At 44.4% G+C, this 26,653-nt stretch overlaps 1 long non-coding RNA gene across 2 annotated transcripts; it reads left to right on the top strand.

Annotated features, from left to right (window-relative positions):
- Nucleotides 1–8,158: 8,158 nt before the first annotated feature.
- Nucleotides 8,159–20,130, top strand: LOC128788343 (uncharacterized). 2 transcript variants are annotated; one of them, XR_008431042.1, is made up of 4 exons: nucleotides 8,159–8,504; nucleotides 9,694–9,935; nucleotides 10,296–10,344; nucleotides 19,909–20,130. It is a non-coding gene; the product is annotated as an uncharacterized LOC128788343 (long non-coding RNA). The 2 variants fall into 2 exon arrangements; XR_008431041.1 differs by having other exon boundaries at nucleotides 8,159–9,935.
- Nucleotides 20,131–26,653: the final 6,523 nt, after the last annotated feature.

Below are 26,653 nucleotides of genomic sequence, written 5' to 3'. Positions count from 1 at the left end.
TGGGCAAATGTCAAGGCTGAAGGCAGAAGCTCTGGGCACAGTAGTGGAAGCACTTGAGAAGCTCCCTGCTCCCACACCAGAGCCCCACTCAGGCTGCAAGCACCACAGCCAAAGGTTTTACCTGGCAGCTATGAGGGACAGTTCAAAACAATATTTTCTTTTAGGTCATGTCAGCACAGGTTTCTGTGACTCCTGAGGCACTCTATGCTGTGCCATGTGCCTAGGGCAGGAGCCCACCCAGCTGCAAGATACATGGAAACAGCTCCTTGCTGCTGGGGCTGGGCACATCCTCTGCTGTGTTTCCCTTAGGATGAAGTACTTGGAGGCTTTCATTTGTCCCTTGTCACCCCCACTGCTGTATGATGGTCAGAGTTTCTATTTTAAGCAGAAGCAGTCCAAATGAATATGTCACAGTTAAGGTGACTCATGCCTCAAGAACACATTCCTCCAGATTTATAATCTGATTTTTGAAGCCTGAGAAGCCCCACTGCACACTCCAGGCAGGCATGCCTGAGTAACTTGTAATAACCCTCTGTGGAGGTTAAGGCAACTTTGTTCAAAGGTATTTCTTTCAGAGCGAGAAAAGTAAAATTGCCCTGGCCAAACAGGCATGAGAGCACTGATCAAGGAGGGACAATGCTGCTTTCTGCAAGTAGAGATATTGCAGAGCACTGAGCTGAGACATCTGTGTTTTGCAAGTGCCAGCCCATCAAACACAGTGCCCCAAGGTGCTCCTGGCAGCCCCTACCCTCCACCCCCACTATGGGTTTGGGTCTCCATGAACTTCTCAATGTCTCCTTCCACACTGCCATCTTCTACCCAGCTTGCACTGAAAGGACGAGAAAAACTCTCCAGCATCCACCAGGTGCTCTGGGAGGTCACTGCCTTAGCCCTGCCATGTCTACTATGGCCTGTTGTCAGTGCTGAAATATTGGTCATCAGCAGGAGGGCTCAGCCTGTGCACACCCTGTGCCTGATTGCACCAGTGCATCCCAAGTGCTGAGGAGCAGGAGGGTTTGGTAGCCTCTCCCACTTCCTTGGCAGAGGCCTGAGCAATGACAGAGTTGGGTGGCGTGACAGGGGATCCAGACCCTATTTTCCTACAATAGCTGCAGAATAATAAAAACGCCAGCATGAATCAGCTGGTGCACAAAGACACTCAGGTGATTCGTGTCAATGAAGTGTAACTCTACATTGTTTAAAGAACATCTGCCTAGTGACAATGTGCAGGAGTCTGACATCACTGAATTGAGGTTCAGTTTTCGCCTGCTAAAGGGCTTTTACAAGTGTCTTAAATCTCCCTAGCAAAGTTTGCTGAAAGATGTGCTGAGAAGACAGTGATCTCACAGCAAGGGGCAGTGGATTAGCCCATAAGCCTGAGCCATAATTCCCGCTACTGGTAGCCTGGTGTGTGCCTGCAGGATAACTGGCACATAACATCAGGGGATGGAGCAGGTCTGCAGCCCACGGAGCTGCTGCAGGTGCCCCTCGGGAGCCCCCCATCTGCAGCCAGCCATGTCCCAGCCAGGACAGCTTCTGTAAGAGATCAGGGTGCACGGAAGCATCCTGACTGGGGAAGCACTGAGCTCAGAAGACCGTGTGACCCATGGAGCACTTTGTGTGTGCACTGGGGTATCCTGCAGCCTCAGAGCAAATTGCAGCATCAAGGCATAATGCAGGGGTCTGTGGGCATCTCCGATTTGGCACCAGCAATTACATCACCAGCATGGCCTTGCCTTTGTCCAAAAGTGCACCACGAAGTTGTGATGTGAACATCCCCACTGTTTGACACAGTAGAAATGAGGAGCAGAGTTGCTACCTTGTAAGAAAATCCTGTAACAGTTCAAATCACCCAACTGGTGTAATCCTCTGTGTGGAGGATCTGCACAATGTGCTGCATGTGGGTGCACAACTCGGGCTCACGCTGTCTGAAGGGATGTAAGATTTTTATAGTGTTTTCTCCATGTTAGGATTTAACCCCAGCTTAGCTGCAGCGAAGCTGCACGCAGCTGCTTGCTCCATTTCCCCTTCATCCCCCCTTCACTCTGGTGGAATGGCACAAGAATCAGAAAAAGGTAAAACTAGTGAGATAAAAACAGTTTAATAATTAAAATAAAATAAAATTATAATAATAATAGTAATAAAAAGAGAGAGAACAAAGAGAATAAAATAAAGGAATAAAACCACAGAAAAAGAAGTGATGAATATAATTGTTCACTACCCCAAGAAGACATCAGCAGCTCCTGACCAACTCCCAACAGTTTATTAACTGATGGGACATGATGTTCTATGATATGGAATATTCCTTTGGCCAGTTCAGGTCCCCTGTCCTGGCCACACTGCCTCCCAGCCTCTTGTGTACCTGCTCATTGGCAAACCATGAGATGCTAAAAAGTCCATGCCTTAAGGTCAACACTACTGAGCAACATAAAACATCAGTGTTATCAACATCATTCCCATACTAAATCTGAAATACAACACTGTACCATATACTAGGAGGAAAACTCTATTGCAGTTGAAACCAAGACACTCTAATAAACAGGATTTAAAATGATACACGGTCTGAGTGCCCTTCTTATAGGGTCTGCCATGGACCAGCCCCTCCTGGTGCAAGACATCAGGCACTGGGCATCAGGTTGGTAGGAAGCATCTGCTTCCACAAATGGGGTTTCCTGAAGTGGCAGGGGAGCAGACAGGCTTTTATATGGAAATTTAACCTAGCACCAGTCATTTTTCCAAGCTGGTGTAACACTTCTGGTAATAACAGTAGTGTCTGGCATATGCTTGAGCACCATGTTCTGCAGAAATGGGCAATGAAAGTGCCTTTTCTGATTTTCAGCATGGATGAATGTTCCAGGTTTTTAAAAAAGGAAAGACATTATGAGAGGTGATCAATAAAGAAACTCCAGCATTTGGCAAACCACCTCTTCCATAAAGCTTCCAGTGTCCACGTTCTCTACCTAAATGCTGGTCAGGTTATTGCTGGATCAGTCCCTGTGATGTTAAATAATTTCCATGCAGAGGTGTTTTATTACTCCACTGCCTACAAAACTCAAAATATGATAAAGCTGATAAATAATAGATGAGATTTTTAGCTGTCATTGGTGATCACTTTCTGGAAGCCAGGAAAGCACTCAGCAGAGTGCCCTTGATTTGCATCACATAAAAGCTTTGGCTTCAAGGATCTTAAACCAAAATCAGAGCAGCAACTGTAATAATTACGCTCTATGCTTGCTATATTTGCTATCAGCTTCAACTGCTAGAATGCAAGAAATAAGAAAAAAATAATAATAATATAAAAAACCAAAATGGTCCCTTGAGAATTGTCATTGCACTTGAGAATAGTCATTGCACTGAGATGGTGTAAATGAATTCAAAAAGACACTTCTCTCTGTGAGTTAAGGAGCTTTGTTCCTGACCTCTAACTAGGACATACTACTCACTGTGCTGTTCATGTTTATAATAGGTTGTCACCATATCGTGGCAGGAGGGAAACAAGGCTCTCAAAAAAAATAACATTCCCAAGTGAAAAAAAATGTTTTTACTTCTGTCACTTCTTGCATGTGCAGCTACAGAACAATTACTCAGAAGACTCTTTCCCTCATTCACCTTGTGTATTGATACAGGGTCAGGACTTAAGAGACTATTTCCATTTTCTGTCCCTCTGTGCAGTCAGGGAGTCTACAAGTTTTTCTGGTATCTATCCAGTCCTTCCATCTCATGATAAAGGAAACTGTAAACACAGGGCAGTGTGTGCACCACATTTTGGTAGAGGAACTCAGGACCAGTCAGAGGATCTGGAACTGACTTTCCTCCTTTTCCTCCTTACTGCTGCCCTTTTTGGCACAGTGCAACTCGAATCTCCTAAATTTTACAGTAAAATTTTGCATCACATATACTAATAAATGTGTGGGAACTGAAAAAGGACAAAACCTCTTAAGGCTGTCCACAGTCCTCATTCCAGAAGAGATGTGTAAGATGTTTCTATGCAGGTTTCAAACATTCATGCATTGGTGCATTATTTTTACTAAAATAATGTTGTTGAGTAATTTCTTAGAGTAAATTTATACAGCAGGTAAGTTAACTGATTCTATATTAGCCAATAGTCATAGCTAAAAAGAGCTGAAAATTTTCTAACAGAATGGTCTGCATGGGTAAACACAGTTGTGTTGAAACCCAGATACCCCAGGAAACAGGATGATTTCAGTGACATTTAATAGGAAAAGAATGTAAACACCCATTTGGATAAGGCTAAAAGTTTTGTTTGGGTGCTGCCAGAACAAAATATTTTTATTACATAGCCTAATTAAGATATTTCAATATTAAAAGTGCTCACATTCCAAACACTTTAGCATTCAACATGCAAGATTTTAATGCATCAAAGTATTTTTAATTGTGATCTCATTTTGCTTCTTTAAATTAGGGTCCTTCCTACCCATAAGACCTGAAGATTCTTGCTCCATGTGCTGCGAATTAGCTGCCTCTGGTTTGTACCACATAGACCAACACAGTGCCTGGAAAAGTAAGCTAACCCTTTGGTGAGGAACATACACTGAAAGCCTTGAGCTGGAAACTAAACACACAGTCATGAGCTGCTTTTTAAAAACCTAGCACTGCCTGAGGAACTTCATTCTTTTCCCACAGTCCTAGGCAACATTTCTACTGCAATATCAAAGTGCAAACCCTGGATCAGCCTCTGCTTTGCAAAGTTTTACCAGGTAGCTGTTTTGGCTGAGAGTGTAGGAGTGTAGTTATCTCAGTCAACATTTTAAAAAAATTTTAGGGAAAAAAAAATGTGTTGTTTTCGCTGTAGAAAAACTAAAATCCCTGCTGACATAGTGCTGCAGGTGTGTCCTTATTGCTGACTTGGCCTGAGGCCAAACACCAGGGCCCCTCCCTATCTGTGCCTTACATCACTGAGGTTGGATGAGGACACCAGTTTCTGATGAAGAAATAAGCACTTTCCCAAAGTGGGGCCAGAATGACCTTTTTCCAAGGAATCTGAGTGGAACAGTGGTGAGCTTAGCTAAAATTCTTGGGAAAACTGGTGTTGCAATAGCAGCATAAAAACCCTCTGCTCATATCTGCTGGGGTCTTGGAAACACAGTTCATGTAGCTAAGACCCTGCAGAGCAGGTCAGATGGGATATGGCTACAGCCCAGATGCGAGGTTCTGGTCAATCCTTTGTAATATCCTTCCTTATGACCATCTGTCCTTATGTGACCCCTCCTCCAGCCCACTTTGTGTTTCTCCAACTTCACCTAATAGCAACCAAAGAGTGGGCTCTCTTGCTGTCTAAACTTAGCTGAAATGTGACAATACTGAGAACTGATTAAGCTCACATTAGATGAAAAATGTCAAAAATTTGAAGGCACCAGTCCAGGCAACCAGCCTAAGGCCACAGTGCTACAGAGCTGTGGACATTTAACCTCTTCTCCAAGCAAGAGAGACCATCCCCGGTTCTGGGAGAGCAGCCAGGCTGTAGGAAAACAAGGGTTGAGTTTCTGGCAAATAAACTAAAACCAGGTGAAACTGTTTTCCTCAGGAAGCCCCCTTGGCACACCTTATCCCATCCTGTTGTGTATGGGCAAGAGGGTGCAGAGCTCCCACCTGAAACCAGACATGAGCAGGGACTGATTCTTAGTCTGTCACTGCCCAGTGAATACCTCTCTGGTTACTTCGAGGCTGTTACAGAGAGGCAAATGATCTCCATGACCTTTCTGCTGAACAGCAAAGGCCCAGGAACCTAGGTTCATTCTAAAATAAATAGTGAACATTTCTGATTTCTCAGATGTCTGTGAAAGTGAAACCATTTCCATTTGGTGTTCCTCATGGGGATTTCTTCTCCAAGATCTGTTCCTGGTACACAAGGGTCTCTGTGCCTGTGTGCTACAGCATGCAGCATCAGCATGTCAAAATCAAATGCAGTTAAGACTAAATCTTTCCTTGTGCTTTAATTTACATGAACTTAAATGCTCAGGCCATGTTCATTATCTGACAGGGTCAGAGCAGTAGCTGGGTCCTGGGGAAGCACTTATTGGCAGAGTGAAAAAAAAAAACCAAAAAAAAAAGCAAAAAAAAGCCAAAAAAAACAGGGTGCCAAAGCACTCTGCAGAAGGGAGGGAGAGGGCAACATGCCTGAACTAAGCAGAGGGCAGGAGACAACAGTTATTGGAAACAGGCAGTTTGGGCTCCTTTAGCACCATCTCTCTTCACAGTAAATCCAATGCTACCTCAACCTTTTAATGCATCTTATTGCTTATAGGTCCATCACTGCTCCCATACAACACAGCTATTTACTTTGAACCAGCAGAAACATATAGAGCCCCAATGCCCAATTGTTACAGCCTGAATCCTTAGACAAAAGGAGGAAATCAGTCCGAAATTACTAAATAACTTGTTTCTTTGGGGTTTGGTTTTCTTTTTTAAAGTGGCTGGATTGCCTTTATCCTTTCGCTCAGTTCTACAGATTCTTCTGAACTACAGAGCCAAAAGCCAGCCAAACAGGCCCACATACCACAGGAACAAGAGAGCCACTAAAAGGGTTGTTTTGACAGCAAATGCTGAAATTACAAAAGCAAACACATCAGTTTGCTTTGAAAAGCCCTTAGTGGTGTTTATGCAGAAAAATCAAATGTAGTCAAAACAGCAAGTCTTTCTTAAAACTTCTAAATTGTTCCTTCAGTTATAAATCCACTCAAGAATTGAAACAGCAGAAGCATGGATGTCTTGACAGTCCTTAGTAGCTGTGTAGGCTGCAGATAGAGACCATCCAGCCAATACTACCCAAATATTGGATGGGCAGAAAAATGAAAGCAGGATATCATTTCCAGAGCTAGTGGTGAGTCCCTGTCATTCATAATCAAATTAGGGACTGGCTTCTCTTTGCATGTGATGGAGTGGGAACATGTCCCTGCCCTCATGTTTCACACATCCAACCTACAGCTTTCATGGGTGATTGGTGGTGGCTGTACAAAGGATGCCCAGTGCACAACTAAGGTGCCTCTTTGCCTTTCAAAACACTTCTCTACCTCTCTCTATCTAGGGACCAGGACTCATTACTTGGTAGAACCTGGATCTTCCTGTGTATAGCCAGGGCTATTTATGCTTCCACATTTTTTGTAGAAGTACCCTTTATTTTTCATATATTTTAGCATACCATTCAATTGGTTCATTCACTAATTTTTCTGTTCCAAATTGAAATATTCCTGCAAGCTGGATAGCTGGTAGAAAATATCATTCTGTGCCATGATCAAGCAATCCAGAGGACCAGGATTCAGAGGGTTATTTCCAAACTGGTGTATGCCAACAATACACTGGGAGAATTTAAAAGACCTCTGGGTTGTTACTTGCAAAAATTACTGCAGGAACGTATCAAAAGCTCATTGTAGAAGATGCTTTTACCTATTGAAACAAAGATGTGTTTGCAGCCCATCGCTACAAATAAGTAGCCTCAATTAGTCATCTGGGTTTGCATGGGATCTTTGTTGGAGTTTGTTCAACTTGAACATTAAAAACAAACACACACCACAAGAAAAAACCACAAGAAAATGACCAAATGGTTCACCACCAGGCAGAAACAACAGAGCTGGATAACAGCTCTAATACTGCAATAGTATAGAGTCATGGTGGCTCTTCAGTGACCTTTAAAAAATATATCTAGCCATAGTTAAAGGTCCAGTCGGTGAACATCTGTGTAAAATAACACTTTGTTTAAAGCTGAAAAGACAGGAGGAGGTAACATGGCCTGCCAGGGAAGTGGGTGACTACATCCCTCCTGGTTCGTACCCCAGGAGGTATCTGTGGAGAACCGTGAGCTGGTCCTGCCTGCTAAAATATTGTGTCCCACAATCCCCAATTTTTCTCTTTCCTTTTTAAAGAAAAAAAAATCAACAAAACAAAAACAAAACACCAAAGAAAACATTTAAAAATCCCCCCAACAAACAAACAAATAAAATGTAGAGAAGCCACCATTAAACAAAATCCCAGCCAAATAATCAGAACAAACAAAACCCCACAGAGCTGAGGTATGTTAGAATACAGTCACTCGAACAAGCCGGCGCTTGTGCCCGAGTGCCTGAGCCGGCGATGGCCCCTCCGGCCGGAGGAGGAGCCGGAGGAGCCTGTTCTGCCTCCTGCTCTTGGTTTCTGCTGCATTCACATGCCACCTAGCGGCTTCCCAAGCGGAAAAGTCCTTCTTGAACGTGATTTACAGACACGCCACCTCTGCCGCCGGCTCCGTACGCCTCAAGCCCGCTGTTGAGGAGCACGGCCCGGGCCTCGCTGCAAACCTGCCCCGCGGCAGCCCCGGCCAAGAGCCGCCTGTCACCAGCCCCTCAGTGCACCCTCAGACTCCCCCGAGAAATTTCCGCCTCCTTGGCCTGTGTTTACAGCTCTCTCCTGTTTTCTGCCATGTTCAAAGCCTTCACGGAGCCTGCACCCATTTGGCTGCTCACCTTACCCCTCTGGGCCATGGCCTTCACCAAATATCTGGCAGAGAGGAGGTTGTACATTTTACTTTTAAAGCATTCAGTGGTGGTGGACACTCACCACAAAGTTCATGTTAGTTAAAATCCTAGTTTTCCAAGGGAAAAAAAATCAGAAATGCTTAAAGAGGTCTTTCCCTCTTTCTAACTTCTTGCAAGGGTCGGGGAGGATTTTATTGTACAGCTCAACAGCTGCTCTTTGAGTGCCCTACAGCCATTTTCCTTCAGACAAAAGGTGTTACACCATAGCCTTTCAGTTAGGCCATTTCTCCAAGAAACGGGAAGTTCTGCCTCCAAAAGTGGTAATTTGATTTGTCTTGCTCCTTTCTCAACAAGGTGGCCTAACCCCTGTGTTGATTGAATGCCTGTGTGCCCCAGCCAGCCCCAGCGTGCCGCCAGCAAAGACAGACGGTGTCTGCAGAGCAGGTCAGGGACACCCCGCAAGGACCAGCAGCACGGTCCCTCGGGACAAGCCCCGCTCCAGGCACGATGCCTGTCAGAGGACACAGAGCATGCATTTGCTCTGTGAAAGGAAGAACTTTATCATCACAAAATCAGGGCAAGGGCTGTCCAAGTTACTCTGGGCAAAGAAAGGAACTGGACCATGTTATCCCTGGCGTTTTCATTAGGCAGAGGCAGCATTTAAAAAGAAGCCACTTTCCCTAAATATTCATTTCTTGGTTTCTATTTCAAATGCTTAAAAACAGAATTCTTCCTCTTGAAAGTACTTGAAAGTTTTCTCTGCAAGAAATTATTTTATTTTTCTAGGGGAAAAAAAAACAAACCAAAACACTTAAAGCAACTCTTTCAACATTTCGGAAATGATGTGCCATTTTTTTCTTTCAGACCACTGGAGAAATTACTTTCTTTTGTGAAAGGCCAGTGCTAGGCTTTACCACAGCCAAAAATCATTGAGCTATGCTGACACCCCTAAACTAATTTCTCCCCTCATCAGTGTGGTCCTTATCCTATACATTGTTTAAACCCGGGTGCTGATCTTGGGTGCTGTGCATCACCAGACCCTGAGGGCTGTGAGACATTGTCCTGCCCTTCAAGCATGGGTTCCTCACCATAGCAAAGGCAATGCCGGTGAAATTATGCCACAAACTGCTGCCCCGTGGCTTGGAGAGCCAGCTTTGCTGTGCAAAAGTCACAACACAGCTGTCCTTATCAGTTAATTACCATCCAGATGATTGTGTCCATGCAGAGGAACCGTGTGGCAAATACAGCTGGAGCCCCTGGGCATGACAAGGACCATCAGAGCTCCGGAAGCACGAGGGGAGGGAGCAAAACTGACTTTCTATCCTGGATGCTCTGGGAAAGTCAAGGAAATTGAAACAAGAGTGCACTCAGCAGCTAGAGGGCAGGCTCATTTTTCCTTTAAAACTTGGGAATCACTTCCTCACAGCTGCAGTGACTTCCAGAGTATTCAAGAGAAGTGGCTAAGAGGTAAGTCAGTCAGGCTAATTGGAGAAGTCTTCTTTGTATTAACTAGGGGGAGGGGAGACCCAAACTAAAAAAAAAAAAAAAAAAAAACACCAAAAAAAAAAAAAAAAAAACCAAACAAAAAAAAAAAACCCAAAAGCACAGATGTACAAACTTGATAGTTGTTTCAAAATGCTTAGCTTCAGCCCACCAGGCTGATTTCTGACACAGCAGGGGGAGAAAAATCATCTACAAGATAGGAATAATCCACAGGTGTGGCCTTCTAGGCTTCCATAACAGGCAAAAAATAATTGAAAGCATTTACAAATAGCAGTCATCAAAGCATTCCAGAGAAATAACTTCCTTTTTCTTTTTCCTATTCAGAAAAGGAATGTGAAGCAAGCTAAGAAGTCTCTGCAGAGTGTGGTCTCAGGTAAGTTATGTACTCCCTAACACAGATTTTTCTATTACCTTCTGTGGACATAACATTTGGGAGCTCAGCCCTTTGCAGGGAATGCAGCTGGAGCAGCTGTCCAGGCACACACCCAGTGCTGCTGGTGTGATGCTGCCACTGCTGTGCACCCACTCAGACGAGCAATTTTTATCTTCAAAGGCAAATTCTCCTTCTCTTCGTTGCTTTGGAAAATAGCCATTGAAAAATCACCTGTCACAGTATTACTGTGCATTTGCATTGAAAACTTTCTTACTGAAGCATAAGGGGAGATTACTACGCTCCCTGATGTCACTGATGTCTCCCTGTTCATACAAATAAGGACTAGGCCATACTACAGGTGATGCCTGAATATTAACATAATTACGGAGGTTCTGCCAATGCAGTTCACATTGGTGAGAGGCCAGGCAGTGCCAGCCTGGTGTGGATGGGGGAGGTAACGCTGTGTTGGACCAGAGGAGGGTTTGAAAGCTCCTGGTGTACACCAGCTACTCACCAGTTTAGCAGGCAGAAACTTAAAAAGCAAATATAGATATATTGCAGTTTTCCCCCCATCTTGCAGCAGTGGTTGCACCTCCCAGTCAAAACCTCATGGGCACCCTTGATGGGCAGCAACATGGGAGAAACCTACCAGAGAAACAAGGCTTGGTCTGGACCTGAGCACTTCTGTCAGCTGAGCAGCAGCCAGAAACCAGGAAAGTCCTCAGAGGTGGAATCCACTGAAAAATACACCACCCTGTGTGTTTTTGTGCCATGGATGGCTCATTGCACTGGTCTGAAGTGAGAGCATGGCTTAACATAAACATAGCCCTCAGCAGAGTCTGTTACTGAGAAAATGGTTCCTTTCACTGCGCTTCCTCCTGCCTATCTGCAAATGCCAAATCCTTATGGCCCTAACGTGGACATCTGGTGCATAATTTCAATAGAGAAAGGCTTGAAAGATATTTGGATTTGGACAATGAAGGTCCTATTAAAGGTCTGAAGAGCCTACATCCTTGGGAACAGAGAAAGCCATGAGAAGTGCTTTGGCTGTTCACCAGCCAAAGGCAGAGGTTTCTCTGAAAAAACACTACTGGAACACAGGAGGAGAAAGAGATATTTACCCACAGCTGTGTCAATGCAGCAGGGATTGGGTAGGCAGAGGTGGAGCTGTCGGGAGACAGCCTGGTGGGAGGGCTGCCCACTGCCCTCCTCTGCCTGCCTGTCGCTTCAGAGTATGCTAATGGCCGCGTTTCGAGTGACGCTACTAAGAAAACCCAACCCCCGATGGCAGCAGCCACAGCAGCAGGTTGTGATTCCTTGGCAGGGCTGCACTGCTGGAAAGCTGCTTCTGGAGTTGTCCTGTGGCTCAGTCCTGCTGTGTTAGGATGACATTTTATCTTCCTGGTAGCTTTTATCTCTAGGTTGGTATGGCTCCAACTTGCTTCCCCCCCCCCCCCCCCTTTTTTTTTTTTTCTTTTTTTGGAGAGTAGAAAACACTTTCTACATGTGTAAGGTCACATCTGATGAAGAACAAGCAAGCACTATTACGAAGCACACATATTTTTCTTATTTAACCAGGGTGTAAAACTAAGCCATGAAAAGAACGGGAATATTTCATCCTGAACTGAGTGGGAGAAAGAGGTGCAAAAGCAGACGTAGCATTAGAGGGCAGACTTTCTGCCAGCCATAATAGCCAGCACAATGCCAGACCTCAGATTTAACAAACACTGTCATTATAAATAGCCCTGGTGCAAGACTGCCATGCAGAAACATGGGAAAATTGAGCTAAACTGGTGCTCGGTAAACAAATTCTCCCTGCTTCCAAAATTATGAACCAAATTACAAACAGTATTTTTCTTAAAGGGGAGGGGGTGCAGGGGAGGGAAACCAGACAAAGAAGTATGAAGGGTTACATTGGTGGGAGAACCTGCCTCTGATCCCACCTGGACTATCCCCGTGCCAGCACCTCTGCTCATATTGGCTCTGGGACCCACACAGAGTTAAGCTGCCATGAGAGCTGAGCTGCCTCTTGCTTAAGAGAGGAAATGTTGCATCAACTGCTTCTTTTTCACACATTTACCAAAATCTCTCTTGCCTTGAGTATCCTGCTCCTTCTTTTGCAGCCTCTCTTGCACAAAGAAGCCCTTGCACAGCCTTTCACATCAGGGACACTGAAACAAGGTTCATGGCTGAAATTTCTGCTATACATTCTCCATTTAATTATATAACTCCATGCTACCAGAAATACCTCTAACATAGCAGGACACCAGTGCACCTTCCTGTTGGTTCCTCTCTTCTGCTTCACCAGATCTCAATGAAACGTCCTCCTTGGTGTGGGTCCCACCCCAGGACTGTCCCTCACTGTGCAGTTGGTAGTCGGGAGCAAGGGCTGCTGCGCCTTGGGCACAGTGGGGAGGGTGGGGAGCAACACTGGCAGCAGAAAGTATCAGCCCAGAGTGACTGCAAAACTACAGCAGAAAATTCATTTGCTGTAAATGTACAAGTCCAGGAGCAGAAGCTGTGTGTGCTGAAATCTGCTGTTTAAAGGCTGGAAAGGTACAAGGCAGAAAGGAAGGTGTGTTGTCAAAATGCTTTAAAGCAGCTCCCAAAAAGCCAGCTCCTACATGCAAGTTTATTCGTGCCTCTACAACCCAATCTGTCCTTCACCTCCGCCAGAAGCAGCACCAGAAATATCCAGCTCTTGGGCCCTAGAAATTGCTGCCTGGAATCTGCTATTTAAAATGGTCTTCTTTTCTCAACAAAGAGCAAATATGGAATAGCTATTTGCAGTATAAAATCCTATGCAAAGACAAGGTCCTGGTTGCAACCTACTGTAGGGCACATCAGCAAGAGGAGCAGCACCTCTTGCTACTCCTTCTCACTTTTCTGAGCCCAAGCTGAAGGAAATACCCTTCCTGTGCTCTTTGCCGCATCAGAAGGCCTGCATATAAAATAGCTCTTCTTGACAGCAAAGCCACGCTTGAGACTGATCCTCACAGTTCCCTCCTACAAGCCAAGCTGCTGGCAAATGTTTATTAGGATTAACCAATTAACCAGGGCAGATTCAGACCACTATTAAGGGAGAAACAAGTCCTCCTTGTGCCTCCCACTGCATGTCATCCACAACCTCTCAGCATCCCTCAAAAATACATATCAAATGAAAACAGTAAGACACTAATTTTTAGCAAACTTGTCGTTGATTATAACAAAACAATCTTCTAGTCCAAAGCCCTTGGCTGGATTATACATGTAGATCCATAGAAGAGGCATGAGAAAGGTGACAGAGAAATTGCCTTTATATTTGTCTCCCAGAAGGCTTAGATGCTGGATGGTTTAGCAATTCACTGCTCCAAATTCCAAATAATAAAGAAGAGGAACTGGTGTCTCCCACAGAGAGGCAGAGGAGGGCCCAGTGGCAGACACTGGAGTAGACCCGTGCTCTCAGTAGCACACTTGTGACCCAGCCTGGCAGGACACCACATGAAAGGAGCCACGTCTTTGTAGTCAGGCTTCTGGTAACAAGAAGCTTCAGAGGCAAAGAGCAAGCTGAGTCCAGCTGAACCACAGTGCCCTGAGGCTGTTTACGATTTGTTTAAACCACAGATCCTTTTAATAAGTCTCGGCTATGTCCTTGCTGGTGACAAATCTCCCATGGTGGCAGCACACACACAGGTGCAGCACCCTTCAAACCCAGTGCTGTGGAGACTGCTGGGACATGGCCCGTCTTTGGCTGGGACAGCTGCTCTCACTGCTCATTTCCAGCCATCCTTCACAGCATACACACATTTCCTCTGTGGTAGGGAGCACTGCTGGGAAGACAGATCAATCATACCCCTGTCTGGCAGGTTGTTAAGGCAGGAAGGTTTTCATTAAGTCAACAAGGGTGTTAATTTATAGCATGTTTGCTACTTCTCTCCAAATACTCTTCCAGATGAGAGCTTGCTCCCTCACGCTTGCTGCATGCCGAGGGCAAAGATTAACAAGCATTTTGTTTACCTGACTGCTTGATGCAGTCCTTCACCCCTCTCACCCTCCACTGTGGGCTCCTGGCCTCTGCTTTGGGTTGAGCTGCTGCTCAAACTGCAGCAGGTTTGTCTGGTTGAAATAAAACATATACATGTGGGGATTTCACATAAGAATTGCTATTTATGCATGTAATGTTGCAAGTGACTTCAAGCATTACAAATGAAAAATCAAATTTTGCAAAAACTCCTGTTTTGACAGTGTGTAAATTATTGCATACCAAGAGCTAATCATTAGTGGAGTCTGAACCTACGAAAGCAGAACTTCTTCTCCACTCAAATACTGAATTTTGTCAGCTTTTTGATGCCAAAATTTTTTTCTCAGAGTTGAACAACTAAACGTTTATTATTGGATTAAGGACAAACTAGCCAATGCAATGAAAAATATATGTATAAAGTATCAACACTTGGTTTTTTGGAAACTGCAACTATTTATATTTCCATAGGAAATTTCAATTAATTGTGTCTGATAGGCAAGGTCATTAATTTCTAATGAAGTATATTGTAGTACAAACTTAACACATTATAAGCCATGCTGCATTTTCATATTTGCAACAAGGACCATGAAAATTATCCAATAAAAGTAGTCATTTCATTGTAACTCCCTGGTCTGTACTAGTTCAAATTAGTGTTTTTGTTTTCCAGTATGGTGTCTCTTCATTATTACAAAACCTTAAAGAAAAGATGATTCCACTCAGGTCTGAGATGTATCTGGAGGCTCTTGGACCACAAGAGTCAAAGAGCTGCAAGACAGTGGGGATAGCAGACAGATCTGCAGAAAGAGTGCATTTCTATGGGCAACATCTCCCCCTCTCTCCTGTTCCCATCAGCCTGGGCCTAGCAACAGGGGATGTACTGAAGAACCATTGGGAGAAGCTCATGAGCCTTTGGGGATTTAGCAAGGCTGTGTGTGCTCACCTCCAGCTGCACAGAAGATCCTGTCTGACACATGGAACTCTGTCTCAGCCTGTGTTAACCCTGAGCTTACACATCTGACATATGCAGAAAGCTGCCCAGGTCTCACTGTTGGGCTTTTACATGGAAAAAGGTCTAATGCACCACACTTGCAGAGCAGCTCTGTGTAAGGGAGCCTGGGACACTCTTCCTGGACAGACAATTGCTCTTTGAGATGCTGAAGGTGAAGAGAAACCTGAGAAGGAGTAATAACCAAAGTTACAGTCAAGGGAAAGCTCTCAGGTGCCTGTAGCAGCCCACCAAGCTGCCCATGGGTGTTTTACCCTTGTAAACTTGTAAACTGGTAAATCTGTAATCCAAATGCTGACATGCACCAGAGCGAGGAAGTGGCTGTGCTGCCATGCTGTAATAACACTCACACAACTGGAGGACTTCTTTGCTTTTGCTCTTTACTCACACCTTAAGCTGAAAATATGGCCTCTCATAAAGTGGAGTGTGAGAAGCAGCATCTGTAACAAGAAAAGAGGCACTGTCTCTTGGGAAAAAGCACTTATGCCCTCTGCAGTGAGAATATGTAGGAGAAGGCTGCTGTTAGAAAGCCCTCTCTGCTCTTTTCCTCTGAAGCAGAGCAGAGAGCATGTCTTCCTAAGCAGACAGCTCAGAAAAAGCCTGGACACTGAACAAAAAATGCCTGGATTATGGAAGAGATGCTGTCCCTCCTGCTCTGCCATGAGTTGGGTTACACCGTGCAGAGACTGGGAATTGCAGTGGCAGTGCCTGGCTGGTCTGTAAGGCTGTGTTTGTGTGGCTACTAGCAGTGATGTTGAGCAACATACTCAAAATGTGAACAGGCTACAGGAGGTTTGCTCAGACCTATATCACCTCAGATGTTCAGAGATGTGTTCCAAACTGTAGTATGGACCAGTCTGAATGGAGGGAGGAAAATCAGACCAGCCCCATGAGAAAAATCACTGGAAAAGACCAAGAGATGTTCCTACATGGAGAAGAAGCAAAGGTTTGACGCCAGGAGCTGAAGTCAGTTGTTGCCACATGCATTTTTTCAGAATTTCGCAGACCTATTGACAGTTTTTTATGTAGTGCAGAAAAGATGCAGCAAATTCTGAATGTCATTAAAACCAGCTCAGATTTCCAAATTAACTCTTTCTCTCCCTAACCTTTTCATAAGAGACAGTCCCCTTACAAACCCTTGAAAACAAGAAAAGATGCAATGTACTTTCAACTTTTCAATGGGGAAGCTTGGCCAGGAGGTTAATTTCTGAAAGTCTTGAGCCTATCTAACATTACATCCATGGTGGAATTACATGCTGTTATTACAGTAAGGCTTGACTTTGCTAGGACTTCCAGAGAGCTGTCTATGGTATGAAGACTGCATGCCTGAAGTGTGCTTTTCTGGTGAAAGAAAGTAGTGAAAATAATGAGAGTTTTCAGACAGATTATTTCTTCTTGAAAAATCAACACAACTGGAAGACCACTGTCTCCTTATGAAGTTCCGTCCATCATAAATCATGCTGAAGCTTGTTGGAAACAGAAGATATTGCAGCTTTATTCACTCTCATTAGGCTCATTCTCACAGGGAACCACTAACTTCCTTTATGGAATAAACTATCTGGAACAATAGGATCCACCATCCAAAAGGAAGGCACATGACACAAGTCTTCTGAGGGAGCTGAGCTGCGCTGGCAAAGCTCTTTGCCGGCTGCTGCTGGGTAGCACAGACTGCAGGCAGCACTCACTGGAAAAGAGCTCGGAGCTGCAAGCAAAGTGTTTCCTCATGTTAAGCAAAGAAAGCAGTGCCTGTTCTTTGTAAATAAACAGCTAGGTTTTGAAACAATACAAACTTTGGCTAACCACTAGGGTCAAAAAAGGCTAATAAATCCTCTTTTTCCTGTTAGCAAAACCCACAACTTTATTTTCTATAACTTTCAAAAAGTAAAAATGGCATAATGAGTAATTTTGGAAATTCCTAAATATTACTTCATTTGCCTGGCAGGAGCATCCTGTTCTCTCTCTCTCTCTCTCTCCCTTGCAGCAGAGACAATCTCCCTTCAGACACTGGAGGTTTGGTACAACCCTGTTTGACATGATTTCAACCACGTGGCAAAGTAGAAAGTACAAAAAAAGTAGTATGACTTTTCTGGATTGTAGGCTGCAGACAACGAATGTGAAGGATGATGGGTCCAAGTGAAGAAATCTGAAGGATATTGTGAGCCTTTGGAGAGGTGAAAGCAAGGAAAAGGCAGAGATGTGAGCAGGAGTGGGAAGCCAGAGCAGAGAAATGCAAGATTTGATGAGCAGGGAGGTCAAAAACTTACAAAGTACAAATACAAAGTTTTTTGTCGGGAATACAAGGGCAGATGGTAAAGTCCTGAAGAAGATCTTAAGAGAGAGAATGACCAGCCCAAATAATGGCAAATAAAATTCAGTCTAGGCATGTGTAAAGCCATTAATGCATTTAAGGAGAAGTAGCTTCATTTTCACATGTAAATAATGCTTTCCATGCTTACTGATGCTACTCAGAAAGGAAGCCTTGGTTGAACTATTGTAGATACTTTCTTGAAAATATAAAATCACTGCTCTGCAACAGTCAAAGAACAAATAAATGTTTGGAATTAGTACAAAAGGAAAACCCAATAAAGTAGAAAGATCACTATGCTGCTGTATAAATCCATCTTGTATATGCACCTTGGATGCTCAGTGCAGTTCTGGGCCCTTGAAAAGAATAGAGAAGAGATGGAAAAGATTCAGGGAGAGTAACAGGTTCAAGGTGAGATTCAGGGTGAGCAAATGTGTGACGCAACTTCTGTACAAGGAACAGTGCAGGAGAATAGGCCTTCTAAAGCTGGAAAAGATATGAGATGTGAGGCACAGAACAGGAAAAGCTATGATATCATCAATGACACAGAGAGAGTGGATAGGGATGGAGTGTTGGTTGTGTCTCCAGGACAATGAGGGACCAGATCACGAAGCTGGTAGGAGCCAAGTTCCAAGCAAACAGAAGGAAGGAGTTTGTCATGCAGCAGGCAGTGGATCTGCTGAGGAGGTTCTTTCCAAAGCACCCTGAGGATGCAAGGAACTTGCATGCTCTCTCAAGTGTTTGGAGGGGTCCATGCCACAGGCAAGCCACAGCAGGTTCAGGAAATCCTCTGAGCTGAAAATCGTTGGAAGTAGCAATAACTGATTGATACAAATCTGCTTACAGCCCCTGTTGAAGGCAGAGTAGATAAATGGGTTAGATGATCCAAACCAGCACAGCTGTTCTTACCTGGAGTGAAAATAGATAAGATAGACTCAAAAAAATACAGGGATCCCAAAGGGAGCTAAGGTGGCAGCATGCAGCACAGCAGGAGGTAAAGTCAGAGGTTTGGTTGAAACTAGTACAGTTAAACTGCAGTCCAAAGGTGCAGATGAGGAGGCAGAAGAAAAGCTGCAGTTTCAACCTCATCCATGCTTTTGCTGAGCCTAGACATGCCCCACTATAATCAGGAGCAAAGCTTCCACTGACTTCAGCAGATCAAGCCCTCGAGACATAAATACAAGCAGTTAAATGAGGAGTTTCAGGGTCAAAGAGTATCTCCAAGATAACAGGAGACATGGCACAGGTGAGTCTGTACAGGCAGAATATGCAATTTATCTGTGTTACTTATCTATCAGCCAGATCCAAATCATTTCAGTCCTGATTGGATCCAAGAAAATGTTGAATTTAGAGATATTCCTTTGCAGAGTCTCCATGATATCCTAAATAATAACTACTATGTAGGTATTGCATACAGCACAGTTACTTTTTTCAATCTTTTTAGTAAGCACTTTGAAATAAGCAGAGTTGCCTCCACTTCAAGTGTGATATAATCTAGTAGTGAGATGTTACAGAGTCATGGCCCCAAGGCAAGGCGCAAAGCCCCACAAAAGGCCAAGAGTTACAATTTTCCTTAAGGGTATGTGGGTTTAAGAAATATCCAAGTGGAAGGAACCACTATTCATTAGTTATTCAAAGCACTATTCCATCAGCAATAATCAGCAAAATAAATATGTTTCTTCACAGAACTGAAGAATGTTTCACATTCTAGGGCATATTCCTAAATACCAAGATTTTTTTCTCATACAGACAACACTTATTTGGGTAATGACTTTGAAATAAGCCTCTCCTGTTCTGAGGTTGTATTTTCCTGAAGGATTGATCTTGATTTGTTTGGTTTACAACTCCTACATGAAGTTTCTCAATAAGTACACACAATGTGGTCAGTATTTTGAGAGAAGAGTCTTTTATTCTTTCAGCTGAAGTAGACTGCTTTTCCTGGAGTGTTGAAAAAAAAATAATTTTAAGAAGCTGATCTGATTAACTGGGTTAAACTAGAAATGTGCCAAATTGCTCTGCAGACATGGCATAGCTGCTGACCTGCACTGAGACTGGAAATCGTTCCAGGCTGTGACATGCCATGTCTGCTCACATCAGCTGTGCACTGGGAAATGCACAGGCAAGCAGCTTGCTGAAAACGTCCTTCAGCTTAGGGCTCAAAAAAGATTCCTGTAAAACATGTTGCTTATGAGGAAACCAGCCTCTCAGACCCAAGAAATGTAATTTCTCACACAATTTATTAGTATTTCTCAGTTTTCTTCCAGTGTATCCTGGATAGGATAGCATGCACAGATGGACACACAGCACAGATGGACACACAGCCCTTCACAAAGAACTTTACAAATACCTCACCCCAGCTGGATCTGTCCTTCAGCCTGATGCCACTAGCCCTCAGCAACTCAAGCTGTTTCTTCTTTGCACTTTGTTTCTTCTTTGAGATTAAAAAAAACCAAAAAAAACAAACTTGCAGTAGTTTGGTTCTGACACTGCAGTTTGACATCTGTGTGTGAACCTTTATATTATGTTTGCTCCCCTGCATGCTGCTCAGACACCCAGTTTGCAAAGCTGGGCCTCTCCACATAGACCAGTCCTTGATCCCCACTATTCAAGGATGTATTTTAGCAGCAGGATGTTACACCTTTGGATCTCAACCACCTTTTCAGAATCCATCCTCCTGTTTGTCTTATTTATCACATCTGCTCCTCTTGCTCATATTCAATGAGGAGGGGAAGCTGGCATGTGAAGACAAATGTTGGAAGAAGAGCAGACTTTCCCCAGTGCAAAGCCTCAGGATTGCTGAAGACATTGCCTAACAGAGCTTTTGTTAACTGTTGGGAAGGAGGAGCCTCAGCAGTCATTCAGGCTGCAGCTGGTGAGCATTGTTGGAAGAGTCTCTCCCATCTGTGCCTTCAGTCTATTTTTGTGCTGTCTTCATATCATGCCATCACAACTCAACATGTAGCTGCACCATGGACTGGCCCAGGGAACAGATCTGAAAGGAGGGAAAAAAGGGAAAAAAAAAATCTTTTCCAGCCAGCTCAGATCTCTGATCTCATTTACCACACAGCAGCACTAACAGTTGTACCACCACCAGGGAGGTAACCTCTTCCCACAGCTGTGGTGGCTGCTGCCAAGTCTTCCTCAGGCAGCAACCCAAGCCTTTGCCCCATGGACCTGCTCTTTAGGAATTGAGTTTTCTCATTTTATTCCCACTACTAAGGCAAGTCTAGCTTGTGTAGACAGGCAGTAACGCATGGATGCCCAACATGGGATTTGAAAAGGTCTGGTTAGAAAACTCACATGGGAAAGGATCTGCAAGAGCTCTCTCCTTGTAAATACAAAGGCAGTAAGTGAAGTTTCTTGGAGTGCTTCTTGCTTCACTTGGTGCTCCCCTATCCCTTGGGGAATTTAGGCAAATAGTTTATATAGGCAAAATCTTTTGGTAACTTCCCCCTTCTCCTTCCTGTTCACCAGTGGGTGGAAGCAGCATTCCCTGCCTTGAGACCTCTGGTCCCAGAGGAATTGTTTGACACTACAGTACTTCCCTTCTAGCATGAATTAGAGTGGAAACAAGAAGCTGGTAACATGTGACCCATTTGCCACACACTTCAGCTCTGTCAGCAGATGTGACCTTTGTGACTAATACAGTGCTGGGAGGTACTGGGAGGGTGCATTAAATCCCTCCCTCCAGCACAATTGTCATCTTCATCATCTCATCACCCATCCAAGTGAGGAAGCTGCAGTTTCAAAGCCTGCAAATTCCTTCAAGACAGACAAAATGCTGGACTGGGTCCAGAAATCAGCCACAGGAAGAGGGATTAGTGTCAGGAGGTGACAGCAGAAGTCAAACCAGTGCTGCACTGTCTTCATGCCTGGAACTAGGTCCCCATGAGGGTGACAGCCCCTCCACAGCCTTTACTGTGCATTCAGCCTCCACCTGTGCCAGGCATGCCATGGCTGCAGGACACAGGGCTGGCAGCTGCAATTGCACCATCCCAATGCTCTGCAGAGCCTCTTCCTGCCCTCTGCCCACTGCCTGCAGATAACAAGCCCTGAGTTCCAGCACAGACAGGATGGCTTCCTATTTGCAGTGTGTGTGTGGATGCCAAGGGTCTTGCAACATCTGAAGTGGCAACTCCCAGTGAAGAAAACTTGTTGCAATCCATTGAAACCACTCTGCTGGTGGACCAGAGGCCAGGAAATTTTTTCCCTCAGGTCTCTGGCCTGGGTGATTCTGTTACAGACCCTCCTGTTGAATGCCACAGGCCCTTTACCCTTCTTGCCCCCTCAAACCACCACCAACCCACCAAACAGTTTCACCCATAACGCCCCATGCTAACACTCCACCCTCCAGTCTCTCTCCCTGGCCTCTTGCCCCTTCCTCAAAGCCTGTTCTACCCCTGTGCTGAGCTCAGCTGTCTGGTTGTGGCCACCCTTCAGAGCATTTCTGTTTGCTGTGGCTGTGGGCCAGCACCAGGCTGAGGATGCACCACCGAGCCCACTTAAAGCTATGGCCCAGTGATACCTAAAAATAGAAGAAACATGTTCAATCATACAGGTATGGAAAAATCAGCAGACAAGGGAATTAGCAGGCTGTAAATACTGAATTTGGAGCATGTTCTGGTAACTGCATGTGCAACTGGCAGAGGACACACAAGCCTGCAGAAGGAAATAGGGAGACAGGACTGTACCCTTAGCCTTGAACTTCCAGATAATGCTAACAAGACAAACTTGGAGATAGAAGGAAAAATCCCTACAGGAGAAGTATGCAGGTGACTGCTTCCTGCTGCAGCACCTGGGCCTCTGGCCACACCCAGCACAGGGGCAGCACAGGGCTTAGAGCTGTGGCCAACAGCAATAAAGCTGTGGTGGAGATGGACTCCTACCGTCCTCGCAGTAAAATGTGCCAGTCATCCGGTTTGCTTACCTGTCCTTCCTGCATTTCACTCACAGTGAATTCACTGCCCTTCATTGACTTGTGGCTGTTTTACTGTAGATTTCCTCATTCCTTACTCATCATTGCAGACATTGTCCTCTTGCAACAACTCTCATGTAATTAGAATGAAAAATCTATGGAAAACTGTAGGTGGAAGGCATACAAACCATTTAGCTAGCTGCCAGATTCAATATTAAAAGTTATTTATAAAAATTTGAGAAGTAAAGATTTTGTCTGAGGATCAGCTTTGTGCTTCTTTCCCATGTGCATGAGAGGGGCATCACTTTTCCAGAGTTACTGGCTTTTGCTCTGCAAATGTAGCACCCCAGGGTTACCTCTGTTTGTGTCCTGTGGGCTCCGCTGGGCTGTCTCCATACTCAACCTGTACCAGTGCTTCTGCTCTGCTAGCACAGCCCTAGAGCAAACCTGTTCAGATGGTTGATCTGGCTGAAAAATACCTATTGGGTTAAAAAAAAAAACAACACAACAAAACAAAACAAAAACAAAACAAAACAAAAAAACCAAAACAAACAAAACAAAAAAACCCTATGAAAACCTAGCCTTTTGCTGAGTTTCATCCTCTCATCTGATTCAGCACATGGAGACATGGAGAGCAGCTGCTTTAGCGGAAGGAGAAAATGCAGGAGCAGCAAAGAGTGATGGAGAGGTGGTGGCAGTGGCCTCACCACTGCCTTTTTCATTGTTGCTGGTGAAGGTGAAGCCACAGGATGGCTCTGGCCCTTGTCAATAGCCTGAGAATGCAATCCAGCTCCTCTCCAAAGCATTGCTGCTTTGTCCTTCCCCTTCCATGCACACTCTCTTGTCCTCCAACAAGTAATTATGAACCAACATGACCTACATAAATGTTCCTCCCTCATGTGCCTCGCAGCACTGCATGGGATCCTGCTCCCTCCCCTGCCCCCCGACAGCCTGGGACAGAGGGGCTCCCCCACTCTGCCAGCCAGACGTGGAGCTGATGGTTGAGATTCCCCTCTGCTCCCACACATGAGCTGAACAAAGTGGTGAGGCAAGCTGACTCCCCCAGCTCTGCAGGTGGGAAAGGCAGAGATGTTGTGAGTTGCTCTCTGCCCCTGTCTCTCTCCATCTGCCTCTGAGGTCCCACTTTGGGCACCACCCCTGAACTCATGCCCAGGGGATGGAGAACAGAGATGACAGGCAGGGGTAGGAGTTTTCTCTCAGGCAGGGCTGCCTTTGCAAGAGATGTGGTGTTGCCTTGGGGATTAGCCAGAGGAACTTGTGCTTCACTAGAGACATGACTAAGAACTTCAGTCATCTCTGAATTTTGCTCACCTCTGAACTTCATCCACCTGCATTCCTAAAGAAAATCTCAGGAATTGTGCTGCTGCCTTCAGTGAGGGCTCATTTCAGCCTTGATTTGGTCTCTATGCAAAACAAACTTGTGCCACTCCTTCGGGTGTATTAACACACACCACAGCTTTAGGTCACAAATTACAAACTCCAGCTGGAAATGTGATTTTCATCTAAAATGAAGACTTCGGCTCCTTTTCTCCAAACAGTTCTGTGTATAGCTTTTTGGTTTACAATTAAAAACTCCAGGTCCCAAAAGTTTTCCTGAACCACAAACCCACATTTGCCTCATGGAATAAATGTCTTATGCTCTGGCACTGCAAAGACCTCAGTTCCCTCCTCCTGCCATTGTGCTCTGTCTGAGCTGTGCAGTGCTGGGTGTGCCACAGTGCCCCTCTCCCTGCAGGAGCTGGGGAAGGCTGTGGGCTCAGTCTGACAAATCAGAGGCTCCATGGGTTGGTTGCTACCTGGAAGGCTTAAGGGAAAGATTATACTGCTCAGCCTAGCACAGGAGTTGAACCAAAGGATGAGCAAAGAGTGCTACTGCTGTTAATGTTAGTGTTTCATTCGCTCCATTGGACTGTAGTCCCAGGAAAGGAGAGGAAGCATCATGCAGGTCTCCTTAGACCTAAGTAAATAAAGCCACAGTTCAAAACAAACTTAAGGGAAAAAAAGTATGTATTGACTGCCAGGAATAAACTTGATAAATGAGCTATTAAAATATTTATTTTTTGCAAAGGTCTTTGCCATCCTTGAACCTTCAGGATAATTTTTGAGATTATTATTTTAAATGCTAGAGATAAACAGAAATTTCTGGTTGGAGTAGTCTCTTTTTATTATATTCATCAGGCTACATGGGAGCATGATAAAACTGGTTGTTGTCCTTAATGCTGAGCTCCTCCTTTTAGTGCCATCTGTCGTTCTCATTATTTGAACACACTGGATTTTTTTTTTTTTTGTGGCATACTCAAGGCCAAGGATTTTCTGGGGGACATTATCTCAAAAAGTTGAATTATTTTACTATTGAAAATCTTAAGAGTAAGGTCATAGAAAGAGATACTGCTGGCATTTTCACTTTTTTACTGCAAGTCCAAACAGCATTAATTTAGGAATATATCTGTCAGAAATATCATTATTATGAGGTGCAATTTGTTTCTGTAACTCCATTTTTAAACACACACTAATATATTTCCGAGTCTATTTTTTGACAGTCTTCAAACAGATACATTGGAGAGTCCCATATTGCACATGTGACTAGTGTTAGCTACTTAAAAGCCCTTGAAACAACATTCCTACATGATGGATGCTCAGATCCCAGATCTGACCAGGGCCATTCCATGGTCAATGTTAGGTTCAAACCATCCTGGCGTCACTTCTCCATATTTCCCACAGTTGCTGCTGGACTAGCAGTCGTATTTTCACCAGCTTCTAATTCAGGGTACAAGGGAACTCTGGTGTGAAAGGCGTGGCACACTTAGCAAGACAGGTGTCTGGCCAACGACTCAGAGTATCTGGGGGTGGCTGTGGTGTCAGGGGTGTGACATTATGCAGATTGGATGAAATTGAGAGGTAGGTATCTTCCAAACACCCATCCTGAAAGACACAAACAGGGTCTCTGCTGAGGAGCACTGGGACAGGACACCGGGAACAGCTGCACCCACCCTTCTCACAGCCTTCATGTCAGTCAAAAATCCAAGAGCTGGGACAGCATTTTTGCTCTTGATACTAACAGTAGTTAAAAAATATAAGGACATTTTGTCAAAACTCTGATGACTGTAACTGGTCCTTCTGGAGGTGGGTGGCTGGGAGTTCTTCGGGCTTGCACAGGGCTGCCCCAGCTATAATCCACATATGGAGGTACAATGCAGCTCCTTCCCACCTCCCAGCTTCTCTGCCAGAACTACAAGGGGTGATGCCCACAGCTTATTCAGCATGTTTTGGAGTTCTCAGGGGTAGGAAGTGCTGAGAGATGAGCCTGTGGGCACAGCTGGCATTTGAGGCAGCCAGCCATCACTTTCAGCTTGCCATTCATGTTCAGGAACATCCCACTGGAGTGTACACAGTGTCTCACACTTGGATCTACACTGTCTGTGCAGGCATGCTTTCACCAGCTCTCCAGACTTCATCACAGTTTCACAGTGTTTGCTCTTTCCCTTAAATCTAGTTCATAGAACCACCTGGCGAATATAAACTTCATATAAACATTTCCTGTTTGAAATAACAAAGGTATAACTCACAGCTCCAACAGCTCTAAAAGGTTAACAGTATTTTGGAAGATATTTTCAGTGCTCATCAGTTGTGACAGATAATTATGGATTTGAAGAGATTTGCAATTTGTTTATAAATACACCTTCAAAAACTTTCTACTGAGACATCTTCAACAAACTGCTCGGCTTCATTGTTAATTAAGAAATCACATTTACACATGCATTTAAAAGCATCAAGAAATTACAGGAGCACTGCCACTTCCACTTCAAATGTTAAATTTGAAAATCTTCTGCCTGGGAAAAAAAAAGAGGAACTTCAAGGGCTCAGCAAACAGAAAGAGCATATATATTGTCACACTGGCTGTGTTTTATCTAATTCTTTTGAAATTCCTGCCACAAATTTGTTGTTAAATATGTTTCTGACTGAGTGGGTCCAAGGACTGGGTTGCCAATCCTGACTGTATGTCAGCTTTTTACCTTAAAATATATAGCCCAATAGTAGCTAATTTAAGTTTTGGATATTGTA

This window comes from Vidua chalybeata, chromosome 5 (assembly GCF_026979565.1).
Source record: "Vidua chalybeata isolate OUT-0048 chromosome 5, bVidCha1 merged haplotype, whole genome shotgun sequence".
NCBI lineage: Eukaryota > Metazoa > Chordata > Aves > Passeriformes > Viduidae > Vidua > Vidua chalybeata.
Note: the sequence above shows the minus strand (reverse complement) of the source record. Positions and strands in the feature narration are given on the sequence as shown.